Source organism: Perna viridis, chromosome 13, assembly GCF_037379345.1.
Source record: "Perna viridis isolate PV_CMFRI_1.1 ecotype Kerala chromosome 13, ASM3737934v1, whole genome shotgun sequence".
Lineage (NCBI taxonomy): Eukaryota > Metazoa > Mollusca > Bivalvia > Mytilida > Mytilidae > Perna > Perna viridis.
In genome coordinates this window covers 16,909,588-16,921,112 of record NC_142457.1, presented here as the reverse complement: position 1 = coordinate 16,921,112, position 11,525 = coordinate 16,909,588, and the positions used below count along the sequence as shown (strand labels likewise).

The 11,525-nt window shown below is 34.9% G+C and overlaps 1 long non-coding RNA gene across 1 annotated transcript; it reads left to right on the top strand.

Annotated features, from left to right (window-relative positions):
- The first annotated feature begins 20 nt into the window (after positions 1–20).
- On the top strand, positions 21–4,866 carry LOC148599762 (uncharacterized). The gene is made up of 4 exons (XR_015918133.1): positions 21–108; positions 220–243; positions 1,373–1,428; positions 4,744–4,866. It is a non-coding gene; the product is annotated as an uncharacterized LOC148599762 (long non-coding RNA).
- Positions 4,867–11,525: the final 6,659 nt, after the last annotated feature.

The window sequence follows — 11,525 nt, the reverse complement described above, 5'->3', positions numbered from 1 at the left end:
ATATTCCCTTATGAATGCAGGTTATCTGCAAATGATTTGACTAATTCATATTTCGACTTCCGGACATTGGCTTAAAGGCTAAGTCTTTCTTTCCGTTCTCGTCCTGCCGTAAGCATGTCATTTAAAATCTCTTCGTTATATCTTGTTCAATCTTAATATTTCAGACCCATCACAACTTGACAACTTCAAAAACATTCATTTTAACTTTCAATCTTTCAGGTTTCAAGCAAGATGAGAGCAAAGGTGTGTATTTTTAGTGCGTTTAGACTTCTTAAAGAAACTACCTTCACACGTTTCTGAACTGTTGTTGAGTAAAGTGATATTTTTCCAAAGGATCAGGTGAAGAGAAGTGTTTTAACTTCGATCGGGCTAAGGACGGTTGCTACCACGTCCTTATTTGTACATGTTAACGTAGATGCAACCACATTAAACTTGCAAGCACTAATATATTTGTGATGGGGAGATTGTAACGAGTTAAGCTATACTCGGCGTCACATAAATAACATACTGTTAAAATTTGAATAAAAATATTTTCTACGACTTTATTGACACCAACCGTCGTTTAAATTGTCTTAAATGACTTGCTCATTCGTTTAGCCAAACAGCTTCTCAAAAACAAGTCGCTTATTAGCTTAAATCATGCGTAACAAATCCTTACGGGAAAATCCCATACTAATATCCGCCATGTTGGTTTTTACGGGACGATTTGTTTACAAACGAAGTGCGTAAGTTCCCGTCGAACTCCGGTGACAATCGTCTGCTTGATCAACTTCTCGGTATTGTACGTTGTTCGCGTAAAATAAATTCGAGATATCCGAAATAACGCCGAAGTGCATTCTGGGTTCTTCGGTTTTTGGACAAACCATTTAAACGTAAACAACATCTCCTAGCAACCCGATCACTGTAAACATGGCCGACTTTTTACAATGTAAATATTGGCACCTAGAATTAAAATCTGACCGGAATTTAACGATTCAATGTTTAAGGAGAAGCCGTTTGGCTAAACGAATGAGCAAGTCATTTAAGACAATTTAAACGACGGTAGGTGTCAATAAAGTCGTAGAAAATATTTTTATTCAAATTTTAACAGTATGTTATTTATGTGACGCCGACTATAGTACATGTGTGTAATTAGGAAGAAGTTAGGTCGTCTTTTTGGCAATCAAAGTAAACTAGATTAAAGAATGGAGTAATAGTTCTACTAAAACTTTGGTACATGAACTAGGTTTTAATGTTATAGAATTGGGGATGGGTGTAGAGTAAGAGAATTTTTGCTTAGTTAAGACATGTTAGGACTTGGTTCTGGATAATTATTGGACAAGTACACTATGCATGTAATTTTATGCTGATTTGGTCATTTTCTTTATTTTAGTGGCGCAAGAAGCGTATGAGGAGGTTGAAGAGGAAAAGGAGAAAGATGAGGGCAAGGTATGATACAAGTCTTGTAGAAAGTAACTCTATAGTCCTCTTCGACTATACTCCAAGTCGCCTCAGTCAGGCTCAGATTGTTTGCGTTTATTTTTGTAATTACTTGACGGTTCCTTTCAAAAACTAGCCATTTTATTCATGTCGTTCTGTACTATGATTCCCTTACAATTATTTTTCGTTCTTACCTCTGAGATTGAAAAAATTCAAAATCTATTTTTCCTACGAGAATTTTGCACTGAAGGTATTGTTTATCCGCCATCTTGTTTCTATGGATATATTGAAATGTTCCCTATTATCTCACAATTGAAGAGCTGAAATACCATGATTTCCTGCCATAATTCTGGTTCCCTGCTAATTTATTACTTTATGTGGTAAGACTCGTATTAAGTACCAGTTGTAGCATTTTCATTCGGAACTTCTGGTTTTGTCTTTTACTAAAGGTAAAGAGCAGAAATATGGCAGGAAATCATGGTATTTCAGCTCGCCAAATACGAGTAGTGTAATTTGGTGTGTTCTCATTAGCTTACACTTGTCAATTTGGCAACCATCATTTGCTTGGCAAGTTCCAAGGAAAGTTAACCAGCTAACAGGTTTTTCAGTTTAACATCCCTTAACATCATACATTAAAATTATGTTCAATACACGGGTCGCGCTGGGCTTTGCCAATGTCGCAATTTGCGATTTTTTATTTGACAAAAATAACCAGTTTGCAATTTTCTTGGCGCCTAAGTTTAGTATATTAAAATGGACAGGAAGTCTATCAGCAATAGATATTCTCTCTAATTAAACAATTGTGTTGAAACCTGGTCAGAGTTAATCGACCATGACCAATTTACTGAAGGCGATTAAAGGTAGTTAGACCAGGCGACCATGACTTACAACATCCTCATGGGAGGTGTCAATCAAATGTAAATATATTATTGAGCCAATCAAAATTCCTATCATCTGATCAAAGGTAAACACAATAAAGGCCATGTGCACATGGCCACATACAAGCTTCACAGCCCTGTTTAACCATATAATACATTCAGAAACAGTCTTACCTAATAACAGAATAAAAATCCAATTCAAAATTATTATCCCATCAGGAAGTGTCTAAACCCTTTGAAATTAAAAAATTGATAAAAGAAAATGGATGACATTTGTTTACACTTTTGCCATGTGACTTTTTTGGCGGGAAAATCAGTAAACAAATAAAAGGGGGATATCCAAAATCTAATTAAAGAAATGCTATTCAGATATCAAGATTAAACAAGGACAAAATTAATGCTCCATGGTACAAAATGTAGTTAGCTAGAAATTTATCGCTTGAAAAAAAGGATCAAGTTTATTAAAAATGTAAAAAAACAAAAACAAATTATACTTTAAGATAAATTAGACCATTAAGGACAAAAGTGACAAAAATGAGAATGAGAATAGTAATATAAGGTCCTTGATAGAAGTAATTACCTGTTTCTGGAGTAGTACTTTATTATTTTATGCATATGAAAGTGACGGACTAGAGCTAAAAGTCTGCTTTGTACATGCATCATGAGTGAATCTTGGATACATGTACGTCATGAATGGAGAGGTTTTTTTTCATCAGGACTTGATACTGTTTTATTTTTTTTTGGCACCCTTGGCTCTAATTTCTGAAAATTGGCAACAAAAAATGGCAGCTGGCGATTTTTCTGGCGACAGAATTTTGGAAGCCAGAGCAGCCCCTGAATACATTTTGATAAGTTAAGCTTGAATATGTCGAGTGAATTTTGGCATGATATGCACAATTTTATTGACTTGTAAAGCATTGTTTACGATCGGCCATTTTAATTTCCGGTAAACGAGATGTGCCAAAAACTGTCCAGCGGTCCTGATCTCGTATTAGCATTCATACGAAATTGTCTTGTTAATTTATGATACGTTTGCAAATTAGTTATTTATTGTCAAAATAAAAATGAAGACGAGGCAAACGATCAACATTTTCTTGTTTCATAATGATGAATGTTGAAATATATGGAGTATTTATTTTGTTACTGTAAAGTGCTACGTGAAAAACTTCAATGGGAGGGAATATTCAAAAATGGGAAAGTTTTTGATAAATTTGAAAAAAAATGAAAAGATAGTTGAACAAAGAAAAAGAAAGCCAGAGTATAGTCAAATCCAAAAGAGAACAGATGATAGTACAGACAAAAAAAAACCACACTGTGTTAAGTCTGGAAATCTTTGAGCCCACACAAATATTATCAGTGATTTTGTTGCCCTTTTATTACTGCCGAAAATCAGCTCTTTCTCCTGGAGACTTTTCCCAAACTGTTGAAAAATATTTTTTCCCATAGGTAGGAAAATTCTCAATTGTCAGGCATAATTTTGGGTTTTTTTTCAGTGTTCTAGGATTCCCATAACCCGTTACCTGTGGTGAGCGAGTTTTCAGGTCGGGAAAGTCCTTTGGAGCCTTTGGCTTTGGTTACTCATAGGGAAGACAGTTTTTAAAATTTTTGTATGTTGATGAGTCCTTACTTTCCCAACCTATGGCAATTATTTCTGATTTAATGTCAGCAGAATTTAAGTTTTATTCTTTATAAAATGTGATTGATTTGTTAGCTTTTTTATTCATCACCATCCTAATTAATTGCTTGTAATTAGATCTCTTGTCTTCCATTGAAGTCACACGCGTTCGTGATGTGAAGCAATAATTTTTCTATCCTAAAACAGTAAAATAAGAAAATCTGGATTTCAAAATTCGTAATTTAGAACAGATGGATAGTTCCTGTCATCGTATATTTATTTGCAAATAAATATGAAATGTATTGAGGGTAGAGGGGGCACCTGAGTCGGAAAAAGGTGACCAAATTTAAAGGGTAAAAAGCCATAAAAATGTACAAGTTACCATACAAGTTCTTTATCATAATTATGCTCAGCAATGTTTTTTTAAATACAATAATAAATGTTTGAATGGTGGGAAATTCAAAATAAAAATGGATCTCAATAGTTTGGGGTTCACATTGTCAAAAGAGGTAGAAACGTAAAATGTACAAAATGTAATATCTGGATAAAATTTGTTGTTTAAATTACTGTTCCTTTCAATTATCATCTGAGATCATGTGGGCCATGGTCCCTCAGCTTATGATTATTCATGTTTTACCATTCACATTTCGTTACGAAATGTGCAGATTTGGGGTTAAGACTTGTTCTAACAGCAGTCAAAATGCAAAAGCTGTATCATGTTTGTCCTCTGTAGTCACATCAAGTTGCACCCAGCAAAGCATTATATAGTTAGTTGGACATGGTCCCCTTATATCTAAGAGATTTTATGTACATTGAATTGTTTCTTTTCAGATCAAAGTAGACTGCCCATCTCCTGATAGTTTTCTCAACAACACAAGACATGTCAGTTCATCGAGTTGTCAAATAAAAAAGTACTTCATATGTTCAGTCACGAACTTACATGAACATGACGATGATGATAAAAAGATGGTGATGAATTACTGTGGTTGCGTGGTCAGATTAAGTCTTATCAGGTGCCACAGTCTTTCTTGACTGAGGATATGGTACTTGCAGGATGTGTTACCATGGATATTTTTTATTTGCAACAACCCAACAACAGGAGCAACAAACACAACAGCAATTGGTCATCGTTGGATTGACTTTAGGGATCAAAAACTTCTTAAGAAGGATGAAGAGAATGAGAAGAAACTTAATATCTATTGCGTGGGAGTTGTCATAGCAACCAGGCTAGATATCATTTTGGTTACTACTGTCGAGGCTTTGGTGGCTTTTTCCATTGAAACATATCTTGATAACATTTGACAACTTGGTTGAACTATCTAAGGTTCTATTAACAGTCAGCTGAATGGATACCTGTTTGTTTTGTGTAGTTCTGAAAACTTAAAAAAAAAAAAAAAAAGTACTTGTTTTGTAATTATTTTCCAATATCAATGACTTTGGCTTGCCTTACTTGAGGCCTTAGTCCTTAAAAAAAGTAATAGTCCAGGTCTTGAAAAGTCTGATTTCTTCAGGGATGATCAACATGGTATTATTCTAATTTGTCTTATGTTCATTGTTCTTTTACTAATACATAATGTATGGTGCCATGCCACTGAAAGTAGGCTGGTTGAGAAATAAGTGTTTTTATTGTCCCATGCGTCACAAGAGGATATGGACATGCCTGGTGTCTGCGTTTTATACACTTTTTTTGTTATGCTTTACCAAATAAGTTGGTTTTTGGTATGTGGCCTAATTATGAAGTTAATACAGTAGAATGATTTTTACCTATGTTATGGCCCTTAGACTTAAAAATTTTTAAGTAATTTAGTTTTCCACACTTTTTTTTTGTGTAATGTTTTTACCAATTGATTTTGTATTTTTGTATGAAGTCTTACTATGAGAAGTTGCAGATTAAGTATGACTTTGGTTATAGTTGAATGATTTTTACAGAAGTTATGGCCCTTCAACTTAGAAAATTTCAGTGGATTGAGTTTAACACACTTTTTTTTTTTGATTATGCTTTTACCAATTGATTTTTTGTTTTGTATGTAGTCTTTCTATAAGAAGTTAAGATTAATTTTTTTTTAATTGATTTTTATGGAAGTTGCAGCATTGTATTTTGAAAAAGTTTTCTACACTTTTTTCAGTGGGGGACATTGGAATGAAATTGTCTAACATTCTGAGGGTCAATTTAATTGCCATATTACCGTTGGATACATGTTGTCATGGTAATTAATTTGGTCCATTTTCATTCTATATGAATATTGACACCTGTGGCTTGGTTAAACTGGCCATTATCACTATTGAATTACAACTGAATTAACTTAAGATCATTAGTAAAAATTATTTAATGGCTATTAAAGTAGTCTAATTCTCTGTAAACTTCAAGCACATCATGCTCATATTTAGTACATAGCAATGCAAAATGAAGCGTCAGTGCCGAAGATGATAAGCGTAATTAACATTGAACAAACCAAATTATGCGTCAAATTTATGGATGCATTGTCAATTACATTAATCTCGGGGATTTATTTATCTAAACCATTTTATATGCAAGTAATACTTATAACAACAGTAATCTTGTACTACCAAAAATTGATGACTTAAGCTGACAAGTACGAAGGACAAGACATTTCTACAATGATTTTAATTTCTTGGAAAAAGTACCAGGAAAAGGAAACTGGGATTGATGGCCTCGGAGCTACTCAGATTTGTTCTGCTGAACTGAATTTAAATAAGTGTAAAGCTTGACGGATGTGTTCATGTGATTCAAGGTAGAATCTCTGATGTAGCATCAAGCTGCACTTTGCCAGTATTTTGTCTTTTTTCTCAGAAAATCAATGTGAATGTTGACTACCAAATTAAAATAGTTTCATGAACAAACAGTGCAAGGCCATACTCCAATATAAAAAGGCGTGCAGGCTGCATCATCATGAACATGTTTCTCCTAGAAAGCCGAGAGTAGCATAGGTGATATGTACGGGTAAGCACTTGGTGGCACCTAACGCGCTGCAAGTGAAAGAAGTAAGGAAAGTAGCATTACTGTCCACTTCAAAAAAGAACATTAATCCATCAAAGGTATGTGTCCAATTCTGGAATTCTTGTTGCCTCCACAACTAGTCCGAAAGAACCCACTACAATTTATCAAATGAAGAAAAGATCTGTGAGAAAGAAACTTGTTGATCGGTCAAAAAGTGATGAAGGCCTTAAACATTCAGGGTAGTGATGGTATCGGAAGATAGGACGCCTCTCTTTTCATAGAAGAGTATTTGAGAGTATCTTCGCTCTCCTAAGGCAGTCGCTGAACAAATCGCATTTGGTTCAAGGAATCTTAAGTCTACCTAAACCGTACTCGTACGTACACCTTTCATTGATTTAGATATAACACTATTCATATAAAAATTGATGACAAAAGAGACTATTTTGATTTTCCAATGGTTAATTAATCCTCCATTCAATGAGTGATCAAAGGAACCTAGCGGAAATCGAAAGAATGTGATCCAGGGACAAAGACCAAACACACACAAAAAACATAAAATAACCAAAATAATAGAAGTAAAAGGGCAACTCGGATTCCACTAAAATCTACGGCATTCTCTGACAATGTATGAGTAAGGGATATTGCCACATATGAAAGTAAAGTTGACAATACGGAATGAAAAGTCGATAGTTTACCTTTACCATCGATCTCTAAGTGTAGGTCAATATATGAGGCAGTGTTTGTAGTACTAGTATTTTTTATCTGAAGTTCTTTGGGGTAGATGCGATGTATCAAATCCCCGAAACTAGGATCGTTCAACAATAATACATTGTACGTCATCTATTTAGCGAAAACTGAGATTAAAAGATCTAGATAAACGATGTTCCTTCTTTTGGATCAGCTGTAAGTTCAACCTCATGAGAGTGAAGGAATATGTCAGCAAGTAGAGGAGCACAATTTGTTCCAATTGGAATACCGACCGTTGTTGAAAAATGCGTTCACCATGCATACAATGACACTGGAAAAATATGTTGTCGATAAAAAATTCCAGCATTTTGAAAACATCTTCGGTAAATTTGTACCGTCTTTTTTTTTTTTTAGTAACAACGATAATGTTTTTGAGTCGGAATTTTAACTGAGTATGGGGAATAGAATTATGGAGTGTAGAAAAATCATAGGATTTAATGCTATTGTATTCTGATAATATTCTTGAATTGAGTGTTTCCAGATCTTTCTAATTTTTCAGGATCCACTTGAATTAATACCACTACGGGTATCGTGTCGTGGTAGGACTGGAGACCCTCTTTGACAGCTGTGAGTATAGAAGTTTAAAGTTTTGAAAGAGGTTTTGTGGTACATTTTGCAGATCCAGCTATGTAGCGTTGTTTGTATGGATTCTTGGGGAGTAAAAGAATTTGTACATAGACGGTAGATCACAATCATCGTCTTTGGTAGAGAGACCAAAAGAGGATACCTCAGATTTGTGGGGTTTTTTTTCTATGTCTTCTTTTGAGAATGTAGCGGCAGTATAAGTCTTATTGCTGCTATTATTTTCTACGTCTACCTCTGATAAGAAATATTGGATGGAATACGTTTTGCAGACAAAACAGTGTTGATTTGGGCTTTGTCTACTGGTACAAAATATTTGTCATGTATAGTAGACAATGTTTTTTGCTACAAAAGGGTCTGAAAACTAATGTAGGATTGACATTCATTGACCTACTTAAAACTTTCATGCGTTTCCAAATTAAAGACCTCACAGCCTTTACCCACTCTGACAGAGAATCAATGTCGTTTCATCCATTTTCATGCGTAGTCCTCCACGCCATCCATATTTTCCATAAGAACTTTAAAATTATAATTCCAATTTAAGGAGCGTAGTTCACGGTACTTGGGACCTTTAGAAAAGACCTTACGGAGAGGTTCGTGTTCAATGATGTTTAAATATCCCCTAATGACGTGACCGGAAGAACGATATTTGAATGGAGAGTTTTTGCAAGAACAGTCAGGTGGTTAAACCGTGAAGTCCTCAATCTCGAGGTTCTGCAATTTAAAATTTTGGTTGCTATAGGTGAAATATAGGAATATGAAATAATCGGTATTGATTTATTTTTTAAATACGGGAGAATTTTGTTCGTGACGTTTTTGTGATGGAAGATGCTAGAACTTTATTAAAAGTGTCAGGATTTTAACATTTTTATTATTGTTTGCGGAGTTCATCTTCCATTTAAATTATTGTTGGATTATCGCCCTTTTCACGTAGTTTTAGTAAATCGACTAATTTCCCGTAAATGAAATAAAATATATTTCAATGTATGTTATTAGCCGATCAAATAATACAAGCTCTCTGAATCGATGAATTGACACTAACATACCCAAATGCACATTGTTTCCTCGATGCATTATGCTTATAAGTTTTAAACGATTTAATTGGTAGAAAAGGAAGATAAATGAATGGACATGCAAGAGCAGATTCAGAGGACTTGCAAATATTTGGGTCAAAACAAAGCGGGGCTTTCAGTTCAAATTTTTGCTTCTTTTTATTTTGCCAAAATTTTGCAACAAAATTAACTACTAGTAATTCTTTTTTTTTCAAAAAGGGAGCTCCACCATGCACTGGACATGCATGGGTATCTATTGTCAAACAGGAGTGTTAGATGGCCTATTTATTCAAAAACAACGTCTGTAAAGAATACTGAAAACTAATTTAGCTGGCCAATTGTATCATGATCATTATTATAATAGCAAAATCCCGGTAAAATGTATTCTAGTATGTTACAAATACATTTGATTGGACTTTATATATGCATGGCATATGCTGTCCCTTCAAAGCGGCTTTTCCCATGTACCAGGGGCGGACCCAGACACTTGAAAAGGAGGGATGCCAGCCGGGATTCCTCAGAAAATATTTATCATTTTTTTGTCAATTTTTCACATGAAATTTATCAAATTTTCCAAAACAAACTACGGGTTCACCCTTGGTTCCGCGACTGGCCACTATCAGATATGCGGCCGACGGACCCATGACTGAGGCAGATTGGTCAGTCTAGTACAGTACAGGGTGCGACTAGTACATATACATGTAGAAGTCGAATTTCATATTTGACAATTGGAGCAACTCCTGTGGTTGGATGTTTATAGTGATTGAATAATTAGTAAAATGAAAACAATATACACGAAAAACGTCAATTACTTGATTGAAGTCATCACTACAGAAGTTTTATGTTCGTCATCATGAACTCGTGGATCGTTATGGTGTATCCATCTCCACCATGAAAACTGATTTATTCAACGGGTCATAGTTTTCCTTTCCTCGTTTGTCTACCCCGGACTTGACTTTTTATGAGCAACTCGGGCGGGTGTTTCTAGAAAAGCAGAGGCCGCTTACCCTACCGGTGCACCTGGTCCATGCTCCCAGTTTTTAGTGGAGTCCGAGTTGCTCATTTGCTTTTGTTACTTTGTATGTATGATTTAAGTTACTTTATGTTCTTTGTTGTGTATGTCTGTTTTCAATGTCTGGTCTTTGTCCCTGGATTACATTCTTTTGATTACCGCTATAACCTTGGTTCCCTTGATTACTCTTGTATATGTACATATAGACTATACTTATTCATATGTTTTACACATTTAACCCCAAAACGTCAAATTACTATAGTTTGAGAAAGTAAATTCTTTGGTCGGAGCAAATCATAAACTGATTCCAAATTAGTTTAATCAGCAAATCTTAAAACTTCAGTTCAAAACTTTCATACAACATTGAGCAACCATTTAATCATTTAACACCCTTTGTAAATCCATTGAACTATTTTTTAGTTTTTGCAGGTTGTGTATTACATCAAGAATTTTAATGCATTTGATATACGCCCGAATAAAAATCAGGCAGGGGAGACTCGATCTATGCTATGTAATAAGCCAATATCGTATTTTTCCTGAAATCTAACAATAATCAAAGTCTGTTTACCAGTTTATTCGTTAATATCTTTTTAATTGTCTGAATATAGCTGAAATATTGCTGCTCGGACGTTAAACCCCAACAAACAAACAAAATATCTTTTTAGTACATGTAGTTATATTTGACACAAGTCAAGAGGATTTAAAATTAGGGGATGTGGTATGATTACCAATGAGACATACATCCACCATAAAGCCAAGCAGCGAACATGCAATTAAATTTCTACGTTTCAGGAGCAAACTAGAAACTATGAAAAGGTGAAACCGACCCAGAAATGTATAGGGGGCTTCACTCTTGAATCACAACTGAGATTTTATACCGAGTGGGGGCTGTGGAGGCTATATAGCAATTACCTTGTCCCTCCGTCCGTCCGCCACACTCTTCGGTACAGATTTCTCATATTCTATTGGAGGGAATGCTTCGATATTTGGTATTTTGTCTCCCCTTTTCGGGTTCCTCGTTAATCCATTTTCTCTTAACCCTGTGTCTACCTTTCCATTTACGAGCCTGATCTTTAAATCCACCAATACCAAAAGTGCATCCATTTTGCGTTTAGAGAACAATCGAAATTGATCCCAATCAGTTCCGAAGCATTGTTTAAATACAATAGAAATAATTTGAAATGGATATATAGTATTATAGATAAAGTTCCACTCCTTCGATTTCTGTAATACACAACTTGGCAGGAATACTAGTTAAGGT